We start from the raw sequence: 9904 nt of genomic DNA, 5'->3' as shown, positions 1-9904 counted from the left end.
TGAAGAAATAGAAAGAAATTCTAAAGGGTTCACAAACGTTCAAGCAGCGCTGTATGAGACATTTAAGACAGTCTTTGTCCGCTTTGTTTAAATGAAGGTTAAACTCCAACACATGACGTCGGAAGGAGAATATGTTTGAAAAAAAGCTGTGTTCACACCTCATTCATAACTGACGGTAGTGTTATAAAAGCAAACGACACGTTCACATTCCAGTTTGAGATGTGCCTGAGCTGATGTGTCTCCCCAAATACCAGACAAGTCTCTGTTTGTCTTTATTTTCATGCTTGTGTCTCATCGTCCTCCATGGTAACACTTACCATGGGGCCAAAACTACGACAGCTGTCTCAGGTGAATATAAATTTACTCATCGTCATGGCAACGTGGATGAATTGCAGTCTGTGCGTGTTAAAAATACATATAGTCGCGTGTGGGTCGCATGCTTTGACGTGAGGTTTTCCATGTGGCCCAAACTGACAAAACAGCAAAATAAAACTGTGAGACTGTGAGAAAATATCACCTCTGTGTCACATGTGAAGACAAAAAGATTACATTTGGGACACTCTGAGCTTTTGTGCTGCTCTGATGAGAAATAAAAACATGTCACAAAGAGATAAGATAGCATCTACCCAGGCAGTTTACAGCTGATGCCATCGAACCACTCTGAAGCTGCATGAATACAGCAGAGTGTGAGGGACCACACTCACTGCTGCTGATAGAGAGGATAAAGGACGCACTATAGTTATCAATGAGTAGGTGAATGAAATGTGTGTGTGTGTGTTGATTAGCCTAAGTCAATTTTGTTCACCTCTGTCACAACCACATTGCAGGAGAAGGAAGGCGGGAATGCCTCGATTCACACCGCTAGTAATGGAGGGCCAATTATGGTGACCGGTTACCATGCCGACATGCTTTCTATAAAAAGCTGATAGTGTGTTACTTTACATAATTCCAGTCACTTTCGATTTTCCACTCTGCTCTTCGGGACTAAAGGCGCTACATTAATGAAAGGGAAGCAGCTCCACACCATCACTTTACACCTGCAGATCTACACGACGCACGCATACTGTATCATCTCCAGATGGTTCTTCTATTTTCAATCTATAGGCAAACAGTGTAGACACGCCCTCCTTAACTAAAACCCTAAGTGTCTTTGAGCTGCAGTTCTTGAACTGCACATCAACAAAGTTCCATGTTGTGCTGATTTCTTATCCATATAGTAATCAGATATGTCCACATTTCCTATCATGCAGCATTCACAATTTTTCGAATCTGTCCTACAACAATAGTTGAACATAGAAAAAGGTTTTACATCATTTCTTCTGTCCATGCTAGCCTGGAAGAGATGCCTTACTTATGTGCTTCCAATGGAAGTGATGGGGGCAAAGATTACAATCCTTGTTCTGTGCAAAAAATCTATTTAAACTAATATCTGAGTTACAGTCTGAGTATGTCAAATCAAGTGGATATTTTCTGAAGTTATAGTCTTTTTGTGCTTCCCCAGACAGTGTTTCCCTGTTGAGCTGCAGTGGAGGGATTGTAACCAAAAGAGAGAATTTCATGCTATAAAAGACTTTAACTTCAGTATCTAACTAACTTGCTTGACTGAGACAAGTTTTGAATACATATTTGCAGAATAGGTATAGGTATAGGGTATAGGGTAACTTTATTGATCCCCCTATTTTGGCCCACATCACTTCCATTGGAAGTTCATAGTTAGGTGTCTCTTCAGAGCCAGTACAAACAAGGGGAATGATTATAGTATAGTATATGTCTTAGTGCACATGTGGGCACCCAACATGAGCTTGGGACGGGTCAATTTGCATAAAAGACATAGGGTTTAAACTTCAAAAAAGGTAGTCAACAGCAGGAAATAGACACCATAAATACAACTGGGCTCTGAATGACCAAAAAAAGCAGAAAGGATTTATTATTTAAGCTAAATTCTCAAAATGATCTCAAATTTCAACCATAATTCAATCATGTTTAAGTCATTAAACCCATATGAATGATTACTGTGGTTAATGAATCAGTGACATTATAAGCTTTTACAGTTGAATGGGCATTAGAAATGTCATTTTTTGAAAGGTATTGATGGGCAACAACTTCTTAGCACTGACAGCATGGTTTTTGATTTTAAAGTTACTCTGGAAAGCTTATTTAAAACACCAAAGTTGAAAATTGATGTGTTGTGTCACCAAACATAACTGGCAGACATAAAGAGTCAGTCAGGCCGGCTTTCTGTTTTTCCTAGTGCCTCGCCCAAAATGACTTTGCACAAACCAAACTATTGTTTGTTCCTATTGTTATTTTTGGGGGTCCCCAAACCACAAAACCAACCACTGCCAATGAGGGTGAAAACCCAGCCAAGTCATTGTCAATTAGCAATTAGCATCATTTCACTTATCCAATTTGCTTGGAAATTCCCTCACGACCCCCTACTTTCCTTGGGCGATCACAGTGTTCCACTGCAATGATTACACATATGACAATATGATTAACATTGAGGATTTAAGGTCAGTTACAAATGTGATGTAAGCATGGCAAAACATCTCAAATGTGCACTTGCCTACTTGAATTTACCTTAAATAAACTGAAAATTGACAAAAATGCCCCTACATTTGGTCCTCTCCATTCCTTTTAATGGTGTTTTTGTCCCTCTTTTCAAAAAAGGGACATAAAGCAAATCTGTTATCTATTCAATGGCAGAAATATTTGTTCTTTCTAGATGTAGTCACCAACATCATATAAACATCACATCACATACATTTAGAAGCACTGAAAGGAAATTAATTGCTAATATAGATCAAAATATTTGATATTTTTCACAGTGTTCCATTCATTTTGTCATAATAGGTGTCTCATTTTTTTAAAGTTTAAAGGATGATGTTCTGTTTTCAATAAAAACGCCTTTAGAGAAAAAAAATTTGTTTTCATGAATTTTAAACTAAGTCTGTACAATATCACGCTTGTTTGACACACAGAACTGGCACTCGCACTGTCTGGCTTTCAAACTTTCCCAAGCTTGCCTCAGGATGTGTATTTTGATGGTAATTTATGCATTATGAGCATACTGATATAAAACACACTGTGATATGCACAGTGGAATACTGAAATTATGTGAAGCGTGCCGTACAAACAACCAGAGAAAGAGGATTTTAAAAACAACCAAATGAGACTATAGAGGGACATTATTTCAGTCTGAATATTCTCATGGAAAAACTGTATATTGATTCATTGTAAACTAGAATTACAGATGAGTGCAGGATTTATCATAATGTTTTGGTGCAGTGCTTTAGTTAGTGGATGGTCTTGTTTTTGTAAAACAGCCTCTATTATGCAAATATGCAAATGTAATCACAGTAAACTGATTGGTTATGAGCACAACAGTAATTATGTGATGGTTCTAACAGCGTGATTCCATTCCTAAACAGAAACACTTTATGTCACACCAAATACAATGCGTTCTACTTTGGCCACTGATAATGAGCACTGTTGGCCGTCAGGTTACCAGATGGACAAATAGAGCTGCTGATGTGTTATGGCGTTCTAGTCTTTATGGGGAGTGACAGCTAATTTATATTTTAATATCCTGCAAGGTTCTAATGTGCTCTAATGTGTAGGGGTTTCCTCTCTAGACACAGTCTGAACAACCTAACCTGTGCTGGTGTAAAGAAATAACAGGTGGTATTTCCCTTTAAGTGTACTGTTGCTTCATGTTCATCATCAATAACAATATTCTCTTAATGTTTATGAAAGTATTTCTGATTCTGACACTAGAAGTATACTATAAAACATAATGTGTCAACTGTTTTAAAAACTCATTTGTGCCTACCTTTATCAAACTTTTAAACAATACTGCTCGAAGCTATAGGGATTGTGAAATGGTCTCATGATGTTTTATTATGGGGTGTGTGCAATATGAGTTACTGTAACTTTATTTATATAGCGCCAAATCACAACAAAAGTCATCTCAAGGTACTATTTGCAAAGAGCAGGTCTAGACCATACTCTTTATTTAATTCAAATAGACCCAGCATTCCCACATGAGCAAACACTTGGCTACAGCAGCAAGGAAAAACTCCCCTTTAACCTCTTGACCCATCTACTGTGGGTCAAGCTCCAAAAGAATGCATTCTACATTTTCCAAAATGCAACCAATATCATATTTCATTAGAGCTCTGCTAATCTCTTCTGCATTATGAATACAGAATCTGTAGACAAGTGGCACAACATTTTGGTACCAAAAGCATTCAGGTTTCCATTTGTAGTCCTAATAGCATTGACCAATGACATTTGAGCAGGCTTTGGTTGCTTGCAGGTAAACGGTCACTGTGGAGAGTAAACAAGGCAGACCACGTTGGCCAAAATGCAATCTCGGAACCCAATGTCTATCGTCTGACAATGATTTAGCCTTTTATCAACTTTTTTCACTTATCTGCATTAATATGCATATATCTGTTTATCGTGATTAGCTGAAATGTCGTCTGGACTGTCTCAAGATGCTAATCGGACTATAAACAAACACAAACAAAGATATGTGTATCTGTTATCTGGATAACTGCTGGCTACACCAGAAGCCCAGAAACATTGGCTGTTGCCCCGAGAAGCTAAATCGCCAAAGAGATGATCGGCCAGTGGGTTCCTAGGTTAGTACTCGGCTGCCTCATAAACAGCCTCATCAGTCTCGATCTCAATCCAAAATGAACACAGAAGACATCATTAGGGTTGTATTCTCAGACGTCAGAAAGCTCCTCCAGAGTCACATTAACTGTTTTCACAGCCTGAGCAGAACTCCTCAAGACAAGTAAACTAATCTTCATTTGAAAGAATAAGTGAAGTGCCCTTTAAAACATTAATGAGGTAATTTATTTGAAAAAACTATTAATAGGGTTCCAAAATGAAAATAAAACATTGAGCCAGTCCTTCAAATGTCATTTAAAATTTAACTCCCAGTCTTGTTTTGCCAGATTTATACACATGGGAGCTGTAATAATAATATTTTATCCTCTGCATTCAAAGAGTGAGAGATTAAGTGAGATACTAAAGCATTGCTCTCTCTCTCTCAACCTCTAACTTGTGTTCTACAGACCTGTAAAGTAATACAGTGTTCCTACTCAGTGTTATGGGCTTTTTGTAATTTTACGGGGGAGGCAACAAAAGCAATCAGGGGTACTTGTATGACTGTAGTGGAGAACCAGTGACTATTATAGCAGCTAATATGGCTTCCTTGTAGACAGATGTGCCTGCTCTACTTAGCACAGAGCAATGATTCATCTGAGGAAAAAAAAAACAATATCTCTCTGACCTCACAGTTCCAGTGCTTCTACCTCAGATTAATTGACAATGAGTGTGCTTAAGTTTAAGTTTAATTTAGAGGCGTTCTTACCTCCATTCCTCATCTATTTTTACGACCCCTCCGCGACACCCAGACTGCAGCTCCACTGAACCTGCCAGGATTTCTACACATCACGGAGATGGAGCTTATTAATCTCATACTGGTGTCAGCCTACTGGCAGTGATTTAATGAGCCAATTAATGTTAAACAGAGTAGTCACACAGATTAGGAGCAATTCATATGAAAAATGATTCCTTAATCGTGTTGAACATGTAGATGTACTGAAAACACTCTCTTCTCTCACTGATGAATCCTACCGACTTTGTCTCATTTTTCCCTCCAGCATCACCATCGGCAGGTCGACGCTTTCACTTATCCTGTGAAATATCTCAACATCTACACTGGAATTAATAGGTAGCGGTTACTTTGGATGACTGCCACCGGACTGTCTGTCCATCAATAAAGGGAGGACACATCTTGTCACTGGTTGGCCCAAAGGATACCTGTTGGGTATAGAAAACTTCTTCAACACTGAAGATGACTGATAATATCGGATATATTATTATATTCAAAAAAGACTAGTGCACAGATTTTTGTATGTGGAAGGGTTGTGTGAGTTTTCCCTTATCTGAGTTTCATCAACTGAATTGGGGGTCTAACAATAGGGTGTGATATTTGTGGCACAGACTTATAAAACACTCTGAAGCAAACATGTTTTTTTGGGTCAAATGGCTCAACTACCTCTATATACAACACATTTAAATGCCAAAAAATAAACAATTTTTGAAGTTTTTGTTATAGACTATATTACTGTCTTCATCAAGGTTTCAGAAGACATAACAGTAACAGCTGTCACATTATTCATGGGTTTCCCATAGCAATGATGTCAGTGTCTGAGTGAGTTTTCAATTCTATTACTGTCTACAAATTTTAGTATCTAATCATTGGGTGGAAAACGTACCAGAAGTTTTAGGATTCATACAATTCAGACTTGGAGTCAATGTGCTTCCCTTTTGCTTTATAAGGTCTCAATATCAATTTTCCCACATAGGCTGTGGCTATGAGCCCTTCACCAGATCTTGAAAGTCCTATTATATACCATAGGTCAGGGTTCAACTAGTTGATACAACCTTTGTTTTCTGGGCCATTCACAGGATGAACAAAAGACACTTCAATGCCTTTCCAATCCCTTCAGATTAATTGTCATTGAATCATGACACACATGCTTAAGCAATTAGTGTAAAGGAATCTACATGCAATGAAGTCCAACATGTTGATTGTGTCCCTCAGTGTCCCTGCAAATGACTGAAACATCACAGACTTCAGACATGCAGGACAAGATTCTTCTTCCAATTCTTTTTCTTCTCTCAGACTTGGTTCTCTAAATCTGTCCCAAATGAATCAGGACACAGCACATTTCTTCTGGTCTAATGCTGCAAAGACACCTATAATTTAATGAAGGGGTACTTTAGTTTGACATTCACACTCTGTGATTAGAGATGAAAAACGTATTAGTGGTTATGTGAGTCACAGCCCAGCTCTTTGACGTAACATGAAGATAAAATTCAACTGACAGTACATGCAAAAGGAGCTATTTCAGTTGTTATTTTAAATCATTTTTCTATAACAATCCAGAATGCTGCCTGCAGAAGAAAGAAAAAGACAAGACTGTAGCTCAGCAGTTTTATTTTCCCTTTTTCGTCAGGATTGTCCACTGTAATGTCTTTATCAGAACAACTCATCTCATCAGACAGGGCAGCGGACTGACTCAGACTTTACCCCAGAAGATCAAAACAAACCATTTCTCTGCTTTGACTCAGCAACTTAGCTCTGTTCATCTTAACCAGCTGATGGCTGTTTCACTCGGTCGAAGGACAAAATGTGCAGATGGAGACTGGAGTTAAGTGTGTGCTGGAATTTAGGATCCTGGCATTGCCTTATCATAGTTAAATCCTTTATTAACAATGGATAAAATGATTATGTGAAATGTGTAACTCTGCCAACTTTACACATCAACGTCTGTTTACAAGTCTTACAGAGTACTCAAGCATATGTGATGAAATGGCGCTTTTCCACTACACCGTTCCAGCACGACTCGCCTCGACTCGCCTCGACTCGCCTCGGTTCTTTTTGCGTTTCCACTAGGGAAAGTACCTGGTACCTGGTCCTTTTTTAGTACCTGCTCTGGTGAGGTTCCAAGCGAGCCAAGCCGGTACTAAAATGTGACGTCGACACACTACTGGCCGCTGATTGGTAGTTGTCGCTGGAAGAGTCATGAGCCGTCCCACACAAGAATCAAACCCGGCATTTTTAAATACCGGCAGCTGCGTTACAACCATAGTTACAGCCATACGGCTCAATTTTCTTGCTTTGTGTGAGACAAAAAGCCTCATACAGCAGCAAGTACACCACTGCCTCAATGTCCTACATTGGTTATGTGTTTTGTGTCGCGTATAAAACGAAGTCACTGCAGTTTCGCAGAGCCGTGCTATGACGACCCCGCCCACGTTGAGTAGGTACTTTTTTGTAATGGAAAAGGAACCGTGCCGAGTCGAGGCGAGCCGAGGCGAGTCGAGTCGTGCTGAAACTGTGTAGTGGAAAAGCGCCAAAAGTTGTATGAAGCCTTTTGTGGATCCAGAGGGAGATGTGTGAGCATTTCGCACCATAGCTAACTCTGCACTTTGTTGATTTAATGCTTATGTAATCCCTAACCTTAACAACACAATAATCTCACTTTTCAAGGTGGTCACTGTGTCCGATCAGGTAATGAGTCATAAATTCTTGCCATGTCTTCGTCAGGAGACATCACAGACTACGATGGACCTCAAGCAATCATGGCTCGTGTGAAGTATTCAGGTGATTTTTGAAAAAAGTTTCTTTTCAGGGACTAACTTCATAGTTCCACCTGACAACATCAACAATATCATCCTTCTTTCACTTCACCACATTTACAGTTGTGCAGAGAAGAGTGCTTGGTGATTTAACGAGGTACAATAATGTCAAAGAAACAATGCACAATATTGAAAACACAACTGTATCCCCACTAAATCCACTATTTTATAGGTCACAGTCAAACTCCAAACATATTGGAAACCAAGAACTTTTCTTTTCCATGCCATCTCACAGCATGCATTACCAGCAACCTATATTCTCTCTGACGTGGGAGACAAATGTGAGACATGTGCAGTGCCCAGAGCATTACAGGCCCATGGTGGGACCAAAACGTTCCTATCGGTCTATGAGTCTGGATGATTACACACTGGTCGACATAATAGAAGCCCATTATCTGAGGGGCAGAGAGGAATGACGGGGGTGGCAAAGTCACCCAGCAGATTAATGAGATCTTCATCCAATTCGAGGAAACTGCTGTGTGGTCCGAGCTTAAACATTTAGCAGAGAGCGACCTCAAAAGAGAGATGTCAGTAGACTGGACCAATATGAGCAGTAGATCTCAGATCGCTATGATGATATTGACTTGAGGATAACATCTTGATACTATTAGGATCTGATGAAAGTTTTATCACATATCAAATTAAAAATAGATATAAATGTGGGATCGTGTTTGGGATTCTGGGTTCTAAACTTTTTAAAGCTTCATACTGGTGTTTTTATCCAGTTTATTATACCTCAGATGTACTTGCTTCCCACAGCTTTTCATATTGATTTCCTACATTTCAGACAGCTTCCAGGCTTAGATAAAAATCAACTTGCAGGGACTTAAAACATACTTCAGGTAAATAATCTATCAGAGTGAACAGCTGGGACAGTGCAGTTGAGGAGGCAGATTGATTTGAAAAGTCTCTCAGGTTGGTGCGTTGAAGTGAAGGTGGGAAGATCCTATGTCTAAGATGACATGAGAAGCCCTGAAAAGCTAACCTTGAAGACAGACAACAAGTAAACATGGACAGCATGAAGAAGGCATAAAAGACTGCTGTTCTATTGCTGACTTTGGAAAATAATAAGAAGTGAAAGATCTCGAACATGCAAAAACATTGGTATGATCAATGCTGGGTTAGTACTCCAGGGGCCCCTGGGCACTGAAGCTCACTAATCCTCCCCTTCCCATAATTAATTTATGTTCAAAATTGCTCATTTTTATCCTTTTCAAAAAGGGCATTTTTTTCTGGGCTTTTGGTTACCACCGGTGTGGTCCATTTTCCACAAGTTAATCATTTTTCCCACACGTTCATTGATACAACATACCTACAGTGCATTATGGCCTGCTAACCAATCATCACTTGCCAATCAATCATTCATGACATTTAACTTCATTGGAAACAACTTTTATTTCATTCCAATTGGATAACGCTGCTGTTGGGTGGAAACCTTGCACCCTTGCTATTTCCTTTTGGATATGCTAGGTTCAACATCAAGAAAATGGGTTAAGCCTTGAGTCATATTCTTGTGGAATCTGACAAAAAAGACAAAAAAAAGTGCATGCATATTTTCCCACACATCATTAGGGTCCCTTTCTGGTCCAGGGCCCCTGGGCATTTGCCCACATTTCCCATAAGATAGATCCTATATGGGTATGATATGGGTATAATCCTCAAAGAGTAAGACGTGAGG

This window comes from Scomber scombrus, chromosome 22, assembly GCF_963691925.1.
Source record: "Scomber scombrus chromosome 22, fScoSco1.1, whole genome shotgun sequence".
Lineage (NCBI taxonomy): Eukaryota > Metazoa > Chordata > Actinopteri > Scombriformes > Scombridae > Scomber > Scomber scombrus.
Note: the sequence above shows the minus strand (reverse complement) of the source record.